The 14,566-nt window shown below is 41.2% G+C and overlaps 1 long non-coding RNA gene across 2 annotated transcripts; it reads left to right on the forward strand.

Moving 5' to 3' along the window:
- The first annotated feature begins 7,221 nt into the window (after nt 1-7,221).
- LOC311288588 lies at nt 7,222-14,289 on the forward strand. Of its 2 annotated transcripts, XR_014626957.1 has the most exons (4): nt 7,241-7,268; nt 7,373-8,110; nt 8,191-8,358; nt 9,117-14,289. It is a non-coding gene; the product is annotated as an uncharacterized lncRNA (long non-coding RNA). The 2 variants fall into 2 exon arrangements; XR_014626956.1 differs by having other exon boundaries at nt 7,222-8,110.
- Nucleotides 14,290-14,566: the final 277 nt, after the last annotated feature.

Here is a 14,566-nt window from a genome sequence, read left to right on the forward strand (position 1 = left end):
CAAATTTCTGTGTTTGTTGACGGCTGTGTAGGATTGAGTGCAAATCAAATACAAATGAATTATCCAGGTGATTTGTTCAAACATAATTCCACACAGAACTCAACATTCCAGACACCAAATCAGCAATCCAGAGCCATAAAATCATCCTCCAGCCAGTCTCCGCCAACCAACGGAAACCCCCAACTAAGAACTTTTATGGCCAAACTAAAGGAAGAACTTGTCAACGTGAGATAGCTTGGAAAAGAATAATTGGCTCAGAGATGGCACAACTCAGTGCCCGATCAAGATAACAGCAGAAGTTGCTGGACCCCACAACATTCCAGACCCCCTCCCCCTGAAGGACCTCTGAATGACTCAGGGTGTAAAATCTCTTCAAGCCACAAGACAACTGAGATTTTACCGATAGCAATACATAAAATCATCCCAAAACAATTATTGATGGACTTATAATCAAACATCATGCAACTACATACATCTATGTTGTTTCTACAATATATGTGTGTATCTAATATGCTTAGATGCCATATAATTCATGTAATTGTTGTAACTATTAGGTGTGTGAATGAAAGTGTGTCGTGCTTCCTGTCAGCATGATCGTATGTTCTTAATTCAAAAGATGGCTTGATTGAAATCTGTGTAAAATGTTTCGTATTCTTATAATAGTAATAATGTCTAAACTGTGGCCTCTGTCCTCTCTGCTAGAGCTTAGAGAGTAAGGAGAGCACAGATAAGCTTGATTTATGATAAGAAGTGAAGAGAACGCAACCTCCTAAATAAAGACAGTGTCTAATTGGTCAGAACTGATCCAGGAGGCCGTACAAACATGTGAGTTTAAAATCTTAGACCCGAACAAAGTTTTAGAAGAGTTCTCAACAAGGTGAGAAAACTGCGCGAAGGGAGAAGAGACCAGACAGACTAGTAACCATGTAAATGCGCAGACGAAAGAACCCAAATCAAGATCAGAAGAACATGGGTTAACAGCTTCATTCAAGTCATCTAACTACTCTCGTCTCAATTTTCTTTCTTTTCTAAGTTTTCCTTTCTTTTCCGTTGTGAGTCTCGGTTCTAAGTTAAGTTTTGCGGCAAAGTTTCGTTCCACGATTCGACAAAACCAGCTTCAGACAAAGACGTTCAATCCATCCGCCAGCACACCACGTGATTGGCCGCCCCAGACATCAGGCACGAGGAGACCAGCCAACGAACTCGGGAAACCCCTTTGACCCCAACCAAAGGAATTCCCAAAAGGAACGCAAAACGAGCAAGTAACCTCCAGACTTTTAAGCTGAACTGGTGTATTGATATAAATTTAATAACCTGTCTAAGAAACGATAGAAGGGTTAAATTAATGATTGATGGTTCGTTCAGGTCATGTCTTATAAGTGCATATAGAAACTTGGGATTTCATCATCTTACTCTTAAATCTCATTCTTTCCTCACTCTCTTTCTTTCTGCAACTCGTATGAATGTGTGTGTGCGTGTGTTTATGTTAGATATTAGTTTTATGTGTTAGAATAATCAATTAGCCAGCAGCCATATCACCCTGTAGCACAAAACTGGTTGCCCACTGAAGCTAAGCAGGGCTGAGCCTGGTTAGTACCTGGATGGGAGACCTCCTGAGAAAACCAGGTTGCTGCTGGAAGAGGTGTTAGTGAGGCCAGCAGGGGGTGCTCACCCTGTGGTCTGTGTGGGTCCTAACGCCCCAGTGTAGTGACAGGGACACTATACTGTCAAAAGAGCACCGTCCTTCGGATGAGACGTTAAACCGAGGTCCTGACTCTCTGTGGTCATTAAAAATCCCATGGCATTTCTCGTAAAGAGTAGGGGTGTAACCCCGGTGTCCTGGCCACATTCCACCCGTTGGCCCTTACCAATCATGGCCTCCTAATAATCCCCTTACATTGAATTGGCTCTATCACTCTCTCTCCTCTCTCCACCTATAGCTGGTGTGTGGTGAGCGCACTGGCGCCGTGGTACTGTGGCTGCCGTCGCATCATCCAAGTGGATGCTGCAGACTGGTGGTGGTTGAGGAGAGATCCCCTGATATGATTGTAAAGTGCTTTGGGTGTACAGTAGTACATATGAAAGCGCTATATAAATGCCCGATTCTATTCTATTCTATTCTATAAAGTCTTGTTTGTATTTTTAAAGAGAAGTGTTACTTGTGTTATGTGCTTATGAATTTAATGTCTTAAACTGCTGATCTAAGTTACCTTTCTAACTATAGTGTTTCACTATAGTTTTGATATTTATCCGTTGCAGAGCTGATAGTTAGAGCTGATAACCAGTTCAAATGAACCACGAACAAGTCATTTGCTCGGTTGTAATAAGTGATTCTTTCGAATTCCCTATAAATTAATTAATAATTCCTTTGAGCTAAATTGACCTGTTAGAATCACTAAAATTACTAAAATATCTTACAGCTGGTTTGAGGGTGGAAAAATTTGTGCTTCACTGTTTCATTTCACTGTTCAGTGTTGCAGCGGTCATTCCCCTGTGTGCTCCAGCACTGGTGATGGGTCCCATTTCCTGAAAGCAACACGGGTGCGTTTGTGTCTTTTTCAAGATGCCATTCCACCCGTGCGTTTCTGGATGCGATCATTCCCTGTCCCCCCAAATGGACGGTCACAATAGTTGTATCACGTGTTTGTAGAATGTATATGTATAATATATATATGTGAATATATAATGTATGTGTATATCTGCAGAACGTTGAGGCAGCTTTTGTGGATAGTTTGTGTTTTCATTGAGATGACTATCGCGGTGTTGAGATCGAGACTCGCCTTCATGCATGAAGGTGGAGTCCCCATTACCACGCCCCGCTACGGCGCCGTGTGGGATGGGAGATCAGAGGATCATAGTGAGGCTTCCCCGCCTGGTAACCAATCCATGTGGGCCCCTCACTCCTCTATCATATCGCAGCCGGAGTGCATGGAGAGCTTACCAGGTCGTAGACGGCACCTTTCTCTGCCAGAAACTGCCCGAATAAGCTTTTTCCCCCTCACTACCCTTGACGGAGGAGCAGTGAAGGGTTGCGAGGCTGTCCCTCCAATTGAGCGGTCTGGCACGACACAGGTGCACCTGTGTCCGACGGCCACTGCTTTTTGGATGGGGCCCCTCGTCTCCCTCCTAAAGCCTCTGAGTTCTCGCCCGTTCTGACGGGCAGAGCTTACAAGGCCTGTGGGCAAGCCGCCTCCTCTTGCATGCCATGGCGCTTCTACAGGTCTATCAGGCCAGGGCACTCATGGACATGCACGAGGGTAGCCCAGACCGTGCGCTCATAGGTGAGCTCCGCACCACATCCAACCTTGCCCTCTGGGGCATGAGTGTCGAGGCATGCGTGATCGGTCTGGCGATGTCCACGTTAGTGTCCAGAAGCGCCATCGTTGTCTCAGCCTGGTTGTTCTGGCGGATGCGGACAAGGTTCAGTTCCTGGTCTCCCCAATTTCCCAGGTTGGGCTGGTCGGCGATGCGGCGGAGAACTGCGGCCAGCAGTTTTCTGTGCAGACGGAGGCCATCCGGCACATCCTGCCCCGGCGGCCCGCTGCTGCCTCTACCCCGCCACGGGTGGCAGTTCCTCCACCTGCTCGTCGCCGAGGGTGTTCCCCTGCCACCGCTCCCGGTGGGCCTCCGCAGCAGCCTCACACCAGGCCTCAGCTTAGATCCGGCCGCAGTAGGGATGCCCAGCCCGCTCTAGGCGCTGCCAAGCCAAGTGGCAAGCGACAGCGAAAGCATTCCTGAGCGGGCCGCTCAGGGATGGAGGAGGGTGCTTTTGGAGTTGGTCACCAATCCACTCCCTCCCCCCAGATGAGGGCCGGGTAAAGTCTTTGTTTGTGTGTGTGTGTGTCTGTTCCACCGCTGGCTCCCAAAAAAGGCGGAGCAAGTGATACCCACATTTCAAAGAAAGAGCAAATTCCTCTGTTCCTGGGTCCCAAGAGGGCAAGTCTGGCGGTGTGCGACCCTGTAAAGCCTTGCACCCCTCAGCCCCCGCTTGTTCGCCAGCACGGCAGCTGGGTGTGGTTTGAGGACCCGGTCATCCGCCTTCTCACGCATCCCTGGCCGTCTTGTGGAGACAGGTAAGTGTTGAGCAGTGCTCCTGTCCTGTGTGTGTCCAGTCCTACTGGCGAAGGATGCGGGCTAGCCGTTCCCTCCAGCCGATATGAAGTCTGGCTTCCATTTTCAAAAATGCCCCATCCCCAAGCTTGGTCTGCAGCGTTCAACCTGAAAGACATGTACTTCAGATCTCTATCCTTCCGCTCCACAGGCCTCCTGTGTTCTTCCGTTCGAAGGTACGAAGTATCAGTACATGGTCCTACCCTTCGAGTGCTCCAGTTGGGTCTTCAGGTCAACTGGGAAAGAGTAAACTCGAAGAAGACATCGACGTCGACTACATGTCCGTTCCCTCCTTCAGGGAATGAGGGTTGCATACGCAACTGAGACGTTTTGTATCTTTAACATAATAACAGAGGGAAGAGAAAGTCACATGATGAATTACAGTTCATCACAAGTATACTTTTCCACAAGCTGAGGTACTAATATAAAGACCCACACATTTTATGATTTTTCACTGTGAAATATAAGATGTTTTTTTTTTTTTACTTTTCATTTAATAGTATGTTACTCTAAAATTACATGAATGTAAGGTTATCTATTACTGTTATCCCTGTATATAGTAAAATACACATTTTTACTGTAGAATTTACAATAATTTCTTACAGTGTACGTATTAATTCTTAAGGATGGAAGACTTAGAGTAAATATAACAGTCAAAACATTAAGAAGCTTAAATGCTACTATCAGACTATCCTTAATAAAAGTGTAGTGTAATTGAAGAGAATGCACAAGGTTTCCTCAGCACCACAAGATCACCTCTGTCGTGCTTTGCATGCATTTTAATAAACAAAAGCTTTAATGAGGCGTGTCACTGGAGCTTTACTGTGGTTACGCTTCACTTTCGTTGATTTACAAATTTAAAATTAACTCAGTTAATTTACTGTTTGAATTTATTTAAAAATAAAATCTGCAATAAACTTAAGAAACAGATCAGCCCAGAGATGATGAGTTCTGAAGGTTTATGAGATGATATCTTTATTACTTGTTTGCATGCTTGTTTTGACCGTATATTAACATTAAGGGCCAGATTTAGGCCTACTAAACAGGGCAAATTAGTGAGAGATCGCAAATGTTGTGTCTGAAAGGGAAGCTCCTAGAAATGCATATGCAATACACTGCGTGTCTTTAGTAAACCCTCATTCCTCACAGCAGGTTTTTAATGCCAAAAGAGGCTTTGTTAGTAAATATGGCCAGAAATCTATCATGCTTGGTCACCTTGGCCAACAACACCACAAACAATAAGCCCAAGTTAAAATATAACAAGCTTTACATGATTAAGAAGGCCATTCACAAGAGATGGAGACAATTAATAACTTGAAAAGAAGCGATTCTGTGCAGAGTGAGGCCTGCTGAGGGACCAACACACACAAGTCACTTCAATAATAGCAGTAATATGTGGTTTGGCTAAAATACCATTGGCAATACTTTGAGATGATTACTGTATGGAATGATTTCTATAACTCATGTATGTGCAGGTAAATGCATTCAGACTTAACTAGGCTATACTTAAAGTATAATTTATGAACCAAATGTGGTTTGCACCATTTTAATGAATTTGTTAATAATAGCCTTAAGAGTCTTTCCAACCCACAACAGTGACCTCTTTTTAAGTCTCAGTGTTAAAACCACACAAATGCAATATTTTCCATTACTAAAAGCACCTTATGTGTTACAACTGACCGCACCAGTTATGATTAAAAAAGCTTTAACAACTGTCAGAAGATATAACTTGAATTTTGTTTCAGATTTTGTGAATGTGTTGCAATTTTACATCCATTCTATTTCTACCATTTCCTCTGTTGTAAGTTAGGGGAACAGAGCATGTGGCCTAAGAAAATAATTATGATCAACCATTTTGTTTGATGCTTAATGCTCGCAGATGTGATGCTACATGCAGTTCTTCTTTTGCACTGATCTCAGGCCACAAAGCGCAGCCTGCAAGAGTGAAAAAAAAAAAAAAAACCTCAGTAAGCCTTTGTCAGAGCACACATTTATGTGGTCAACATTTCACAAACTGTTCACATGCACTTGTAGTAGGCTATAAAAGATATTTTTTTAATACCCAATGAATTTCAAAATGCATTTATATACCAGGACAGCTGGTAAATGTATAATAAAAAACTAAATGGATCTCATAATGAATTAATGTAATAATTTTTTTTCAACTATTAATTTTATTAACCGTAATTTAAACCTAAAGTACTTAAATGAACTACTATTTATATGACGTTCTTTGAAAGAAAGAAAGAAAGAAAGAAAGAAAGAAAGAAAGAAAGAAAGAAAGAAAGAAAGAAAGAAAGAAAGAAAGAAAGAAAGAAAGAAAGAAAGAAAGAAAGAAAGAAAGAAAGAAAACAGTAAGTTGGACTTGAGTCATGCTGGTGCATAAGTCTGCATAATTTTTTAAGATAGCCTAAAAGTTATTAAATAACATAACAGTAGATGATCAGATTAGTTTGGTGGGAACAATTAAAAATCTGGACACAGAGCATAAATAAATAAAATGCTAAACATAAACATTAAAAAAATAACCCCCGGTTTCACAGACAAGGCTTAAACCTAGTCTAATCTCAAATGTATGTTTGAGCTGTTTTAACTGAAAGCAGCTTGCACTGATATATCTTAAAATATGTCAGTGCCATTGTTTTGTCTCAAGATGCACACCATTAATGTTTTTTTTCTAACCCTAACCCTAACCTTTTCTAAAGCACGTTTATAAAAAAAACTAAGGTCTCCTGGTTTAATCTAAGCCCTGTCTGTGAAACCAGGCCTATAATCTCTAAATACATACATGGACCTCTAAATTTACATGTAAACTTATCGATTTCAAATTGAATTTTTGTTGGTTTAAATTATGAAGAAGAGCATGCTTTCATGTTTGCCCTAAATGCACATATCAACATGTAATTATTTCATTATGGACAATGAGGGTCATTTCCATGTTAATTAAGAAATCATTTTTTAGAACTCTAACATGTTAAATACTGTCCTTAAAATGTCTCTCAAGCAACATTCAGAGCAAACCCACACCTGTGCACTTTGCTCTCCTTGAGATCCACCAACTGCACAGTAAATGGCGTCCTATATAAAGCACTGCTCAAAGCCTCTCTCTTCAGTGAGAAGGTTGACTGTGTGACGAGCTCTCGCTGCCTGACAGATACGTAAGTCGGTTTTCTGTCCAGCCCAAGGTCAGTGAACATTTACTAAATATTGTAAATGTTAACAGTATTAACATAGCCTACTATTTTATGTCTCTCTGTTCTAGGTGACAAAATGACAGGTAACATTTCTAAAATATCAAGTTTCTGTACTTCAGATATTACAGTTGCAATTAATCTCCATAAATTACATTTAAACGTAAAGCATTAAAAATCCATAATTTAATAACAATAAATATATTCTGAAGTTACTTGCTGAACATACAACATACAACAATCCATCCATGAAACAGAAACAGAAAAATGACAGTATTCTATATTTCTATTAGTATTAGCCTACTTGCTAAATATCTGACTGATAATTAGGCCCATTACATGTATACATTTATTTTCATGCATTCCAAAAACAACATGATTTGTATTTATTTATTTTGGGCTATTCAGAATGTACAACACTTTTCGAAGTGGTGTTTGTCTGCAATATTCTGATTTTGATCTTCAGTGGAGTAGTGAACATTATTCTATGCGAACGGCTGAGGAGAAGAAAATGTGAACTGTGTGCTGGTGAAGTACATTTTAATTTTGTTACCTGAAAGCAATATTGTAATCTTTGTGTTTATGTAGACATTCAATAGATGTTAAACAGCAGTGTTACACTTTAATGAAGTGTTCATTCATTCATTCATTCATTCATCTTAGAAATATTAGAAATTTTGTCTTGTTTTTCTTTACCATTATTTTGTTTTATCCCCTTCTTGATTCTTGCAGCACATCATAGGAGCTTTCATTCTCTGGCTGTCCCTCCTCAACCAAACTCACCAGCGTCTGATACCAGTAGTCATCTTGTATGTCATAATATCTCATTTGTTTAATTAATTTAATGCATTTATAGACAAAACACATATTTGTTTTTTTCCCCTCACAGGATCAAGAGAGTACGGACCTTAACTACTCAGCGCTACAGTTTCCCGAAGACAACACAAGAACAGAGAACTCAGAGAATGAGCAGAGAGAGAAGAGCAGAAAGGACACAGTCTATTCCAGCCTTAAATGTCAAATCTCAAACATCACTGAGGAAAATTAATATTTTCAGGTGACTATGAGCTGTGGACACATTAAACAATTTATGCGTATAGCATAGATCATGACTGTATTTATGATTTAGACATAATTACTTACCAAAGACTTAGTTTTACAAATGCATTGCTTTTCTTCATCCATGTTAGACTATACTAGATTTTTTTTTTTTTTTGCATGATTTAATAATGTTTAAATAAACTGTTGCAGCAGTAAGCATATAGGATACAATATACAAAAAAAAAAACACACTGTACAAATATTACAATATGCAAAGGCAAACACTGCAAATCCAAAGTATGCATTGTGGCAACTCTGGTACAAAAAATGTACATTTGTAAATTTGTATTTGTATAAAATTACTTTTTAATACGGTTTTTTTTTACATTTATTTAATCTGTAAAATTACTTTTTAATATGTAATTAGTGATTCAAATGCTTGGCTGTATTCCTTTTTTCTTTTCTTTTTTTGTAAATAAACATTAAAAATGTCATACAATATTTATAAACCAAGTGGTTAAAGGCTATATATTTGGTTATAGGCTATACATTAATTATTAGGGCTATACATAATTTTATTTCAGACGTCAACTGAAAATGTAATAATGATCCATAATGTCATAAAATATTGCATACTGGAGTTCAGATGCTATATATATATATATATATATATATATATATATATATATATATATGTATGTATATATTTGCTTTAAACACTTTATGTTGAGTTTTTCACAGTCTGTGTGTTTCTAAACCCTCTTTTCTATCCAGAGCTCCACAGCACAGATTTCTGGCAGTTCCTCCTCCACAGACCAGGCTTTATATCGAAGATCATCACCACTGACCCAGAACCAATGACCAGCCATAAAGCGCAGGCCAGTCCACACATAAGCTGTCTGAGATGTTATGTTGTTGTTATTTATCACCTCTGTTACAATGATTTTGGAGGTTAGACTCACCACATCAGTGTGTTTTGTCTGCAGAAGTCCAGGGCAGTGCACAATGTAAGCTGTAATGCAATGTAATTTACATGAATGTAAATGTAATGGCAGCTGTCTGTAAGGGCAGGTGGGGCTCCAAAACACGTACCTCTATATAAACTGTATCAGTAATAAATTGTAAATATTATCAGCATTCTATAATAAATATTTCTGGCTTTTTTCGTAAAGTGAGTAAGTCGTAAGTCGTAAAGTGAGCAGGATATATAAAAAATTAGCATATGGCTTCGGCAGGCATGTATTATGATACTTAGCCAGGCAGCGGGTGCCTGAGCCTCCTCTTCAGTGCCCCAAGATTTTTCATTGTAAATCTGTGGTGAAAAATGAAACTGCAGCACGCTTTAATTGAGAGCCATTGGGGAAGATTTCAGACTGCCCCACTTATTTTTACTTGACCTTACGTACCTGTACTTCGCTCCAGAACGATTTGTTGATATCAATCCGCTTCAGTTATGTGTATTAGTCTGCATCAGGTCAGTGAGTAGTTGGCATGTATGTTCTTCAAAGTGATGGGCAAGTTGCTTTTAAAAAGTAATTAGTTACAGTTACTTGTTACTACTTCCAAAAAGTAACTAAATTAGTTACTCAGTTACAAATTATAAAAGTAACTAGTTACTTCAGGAAGTAACTATTGCGTTACTTTCAAGTACATTTTTAAATGCTCAAATGTGACCCCACCTTCACCCCTCTTTAACGGAACTTAAAATACATGTGCATGTTCAATTATTTATGATAAATCTGAATATTATAATGAAATGGACACTTGATACAATCATTATTAACAGAAACAATGTACACAAATCTAAATTATTTTAATGATGCTGTGGGACAAAGTGAGACTAGCCTCCAATCAAATGCCATGTATGTAGATATTATGTTTATATAATGGATCGATACAAATAACACAATAGATGTTTTGGAACTTTTGATATTTATTGCCCCTCAACGGGCCACAACTGGGCAAAATTAAATTATGCTTGTTAAGCACTATACCAAAAAGAAATAACAAATATATACAACTCTTTGTAGTGCAAAAAAAAAAAAAAAAAAAACATAAAAAAATTACACCAATTGGTAGATATACTGTACTTCAAGTATTTTCTCCCTTGAAAAAGTAGAACAGTGTAACAATATGAGGTATACCAAGGAAGACCAGTAACAAAAGTATTTGCCTCTCTTCTCACACCGGTTTCACACTTAGGGCCCTATCTTGCACCCAGCGCAATTGACTTTGTACACCGACGCATGTATCATTCCTATTTTGCACCCGCGCAAAGCGGACTTTTCCCTCCACAGATGCAGTTCGGTTAACTAAGAAATACACTTGCGCTCCCCGGGGCGGTTCAGCGCAAAGAGGAGGCGTGTTCCGGCGCAAACGTTCCCTCATGCTATTTTACAGGTTTAGAAAACAATTGCGCCACTGACCGAAAAAAAACAGTTTAAAGTCAGTGGCACGTTGCGCATGTTATTCATATGCTATTTTAAGGGCACACGCTTGGCCTTAATCAATGTAGCGTGTGCACAACGCGCATACACTTTGATTCTCTCATCTACACACAGACGCAGCAGTTATTTTTGCAAATCATACATTATTACGATAGATAGATAGATAGATAGATAGATAGATAGATAGATAGATAGATAGATAGATAGATAGATAGATAGATAGATAGATAGATAGATAGATAGATAGACATTTTATTATAAAAGCATACATCTAGCTTACACATTTACCCAAATTATCATACGCCTGTTTAACCGAAGTTAATTTGGGTGTGTTTCTCCATCCCCAACGTCCCTGACGAGAACGTCGGTCTCCTCGGCCTTGAACCGCTCCTGTCGTGCGCCTGGCAAATCCCCCGTTATAATAGGAATCGGCTTTAGAACAAGCGCGTCTGCTCTTAAAGGGAATGTGAGATGTCGCTCTGATTGGTTTATTTCACGTTACGCCCAAACCACACCTATGAATAATGAAGCTACTTCAGACCAACCCCTTTTAGATTTGCGCCAGGCGCAAGAGTCATTTATCCCGCCGGGAAAATAGCAACAGCGCCAAGACCCGCCCACAAAGTTACTTGCGCTTTGCACTTTGACACTTGCGTTTCAGATCGTTAAAATAGGGCCCTTAATGCGTTAGCAGAGTGTAACCAGCGCATATTTTTTTCGGCGCCCATGTTAACAGATTAGAGCATTCACACCCCACGCAGAGGCGGCGCGGCAGCGTGTTGCAGGAGCAGAACAGAAGCAGCAGTGCCGCGATCGTTTCGGCTCCGAGTCTATTTTTGCCTCAGGGACCATAAATAGACCAAACGTTAATGCGTGCAGTGTGAAACCGGCGTCTGAGATCTAGTTGGTCTGATGAAAAAAAAAAACAGCTTGAATTATAGTAACGCGCCACTTTTTTTTTTCTTTTTTTTTTGAGTAACGGTAACGCCTTATTAAGATGGGAAGAGTAATTAATTAGATTACTCGTTACTGAAAAAAGTAACGCCGTTATTCCCATCACTGGTTCTTCATATCAAATTAATGAAAGTTTAAAGTAGTACTAAATTGAATAGCCTTTACATAGGTCTGGTGTGGGATTTTTTATGTTTGTCCTGAGAATAGAAATTACTTTCTTTTCCTCACCGGAATTCTTACAACATTCTGAGGCAATAAGTACTACATTAAGGTAATTCAAAAATAGCATTCTATGCTTGCCTGTCAATCAACATTAGAGCGCCACCCTCAGGCTGAATAACGCTAAGACGTTAGACATTTGACAAAAGTGTGTCTGCATGTGTTCACGAGTTCAAAATGTTTATCATAAACTAGTGCTAAGACCTACCTAAATTTACGCTCAGGAGCTGCTACTGGTCCAGGGCCTCCTCCCATGTCTTGTTCTGATGCACCAGAACGGGCTGAAAGACCTGCATACAGTAAAACGATAGAATCCAAGAGCACAGAGCACTGTGCAATTTAGAACTTACTTCTCCAGTGTCCCCGATGATTGTTCCCTATCAGTCAGTCACGGTCAACGTTACGTCAGGTGACTGACGAATTGGGATCTTGCCTGAGAGCCGGATCACCTTTGAGTGTAAACAAAACAAGCCAATCGACATTGGCGAGTGAGATTTGCATTGCGAGAGCAGTTTCCACTCACAACAGTACTTTTGTAAACACAGGGACTTGGTGCTTATGCACCTCAGCCATCTGGGGCTTCGGGTCAATTGTGAAAAGAGCAAGCTCTCCCCTGTGCAGAGAATCTCTTTTCTCTGTATAGAGTTGGACTCGCTTAACATGACAGCACGTCTCACAAACGAGCATGCTCAGTCAGAGCAGAACTGCCTGAATTCATTCAAGGGCATTCATTCAGTTCACTCAACTGTTTCAGAGGCTCCTGGGGCATATGGCTTCCGCAGCGTCATGCTGCTTGGGTTGCTTCATATGAGACCGCTTTGGCACTGGCTACAAGTCCCAAGATGGGCATGGCGCAGCGTCATGCACCGGGTGGCAAACACACCGGCCAAGCTCTCACGACAGCCCACGCTCCCACGAGAATGGAGACTCCAACCCCAGGTGGTCCAGCTGATTTGGAGATGCTTTGGAGCAGCACAGGTAGACCTGTTTGCCTCTCCGGACATGTCCCACTGCCAGTTGTTTTGCTCCCTGATCAAGGGGACCCTCGGCAGGGATGCACTGGCACACAGCTGGCCCCAGAGTATGCGTTTCCTCCAGTGAGCCTGCTCACACAGACACTGTGCAAGGTCAGGGAGGATGAGGAGCAAGTCTTGTTAGTTGCGCCATACTGGCCTAACCAGATCTGGTTCCCAGAACTTATGCTCTTCGTGACAGTCCCTCCCTGGCGGATTCCTCTGAGGAAGAACCTGCATTCTCAGAGACGGCACACCTTATGGCACGCGGGTCCGGACCTCTAGAACCTCCACAGATGGTCTCTGGACAGGACATGGAGGACTTAAGTGATATACCCCCAGCGGTGTTAGACACTATCAGTTCAGTGAGAGCACCCTCTACAAGGCGTTCCTGAGGGGTGCGACGAGGCTGAATCCTCCCCACCCTCACCCTGTACCCTCTTGGGACCTCTCCTTGGTCTTGTCAGCTTTGCAGATAGTGCCCTTTGAGCTGCTGCAGACAGTAGAGCTAAAGATCCTGTCTCTCAAGACAGCGCTGCTGACTGCTCTCGCTTCTGTCAAGAGGGTGAACCCTGTTTGGAGTTCCTCCAGCACCCCCGGCAGTCCGACGTGGTGGAGGCGTACAATGCTAGGTCTAGCACTTGTGTGTATACCCAGAAGGTCAGCCCCTGTGCTAGACTTGGTGCCCATGTGTTGTGATTCCCCTATGGGAAGTGGTCTCCGTAGCGCCCCTTTCTATTTAGTATAGGCATGCTTTTCCAGTGTTATCCAATAGTCTCACTGTATGGGTAAGAAGGAGCAGCAGTGATCGACTCGCTGTGTTAAAATGTCTTTTCCTCATCCCAGCAGGTGCAGGGGGATTAGGCGACTTACGTGGAGTGCTGAAAGGGGCAATTATGGCGTTTTGGTAGGAATCCCAATTCGTCAGTCACCTGACGTAACGTGAATTCTTTCGTTCTTTTGTCAAGTGACGTGAAGTGACAGCGCTGGACACAGAAATGAGTTAATAATTCCCAAACTATAAATATATATTTATTTTTTTGCTCTTACACTTACATGCTGCTTTTTTGGTCTCAAATTATAGCTTTTATATTTCTTACAATTTATCATTTTTAGAATTTCTGTCATGGTGGTTCTTTTCCATAACATTGAATGTGGTACAAAGAGTTGGTAAACTTTATCTATGATGGAGAAAATCACTTTGATAAAGACACCTATAAATAGCCTAATAACAACATACAGTTACGTGACATAAAACCGAACGACTCGAACCAGAGAGATGAACTAATCAATTCTGTATCCGGTACCGACTGCATAGCTTCAGCCTATATGAGACTGTCACCTGATGAACGAACAACTCAAACCCGAAGACTCAAAAAATGAACTAATCAATTCTGTATCCAGTACCGAGTGCATAGCTTCAGCCTATGGGGCCGTCACGTGATGAACGAACGACTCAAACCCGAAGTCGATAGACTCGAAACGTGAACTAATCAATTCTGTATCCGGTACTACAGACTGCATAGCTCAGTTTATGAGGATGTCACGGGATGAACGAACGACTCAGATCAGGAGGTGAGGTAAACTAACA

Source organism: Rutilus rutilus (assembly GCF_951802725.1).
Source record: "Rutilus rutilus genome assembly, chromosome: 3".
Classification (NCBI taxonomy): Eukaryota; Metazoa; Chordata; class Actinopteri; order Cypriniformes; family Leuciscidae; genus Rutilus; species Rutilus rutilus.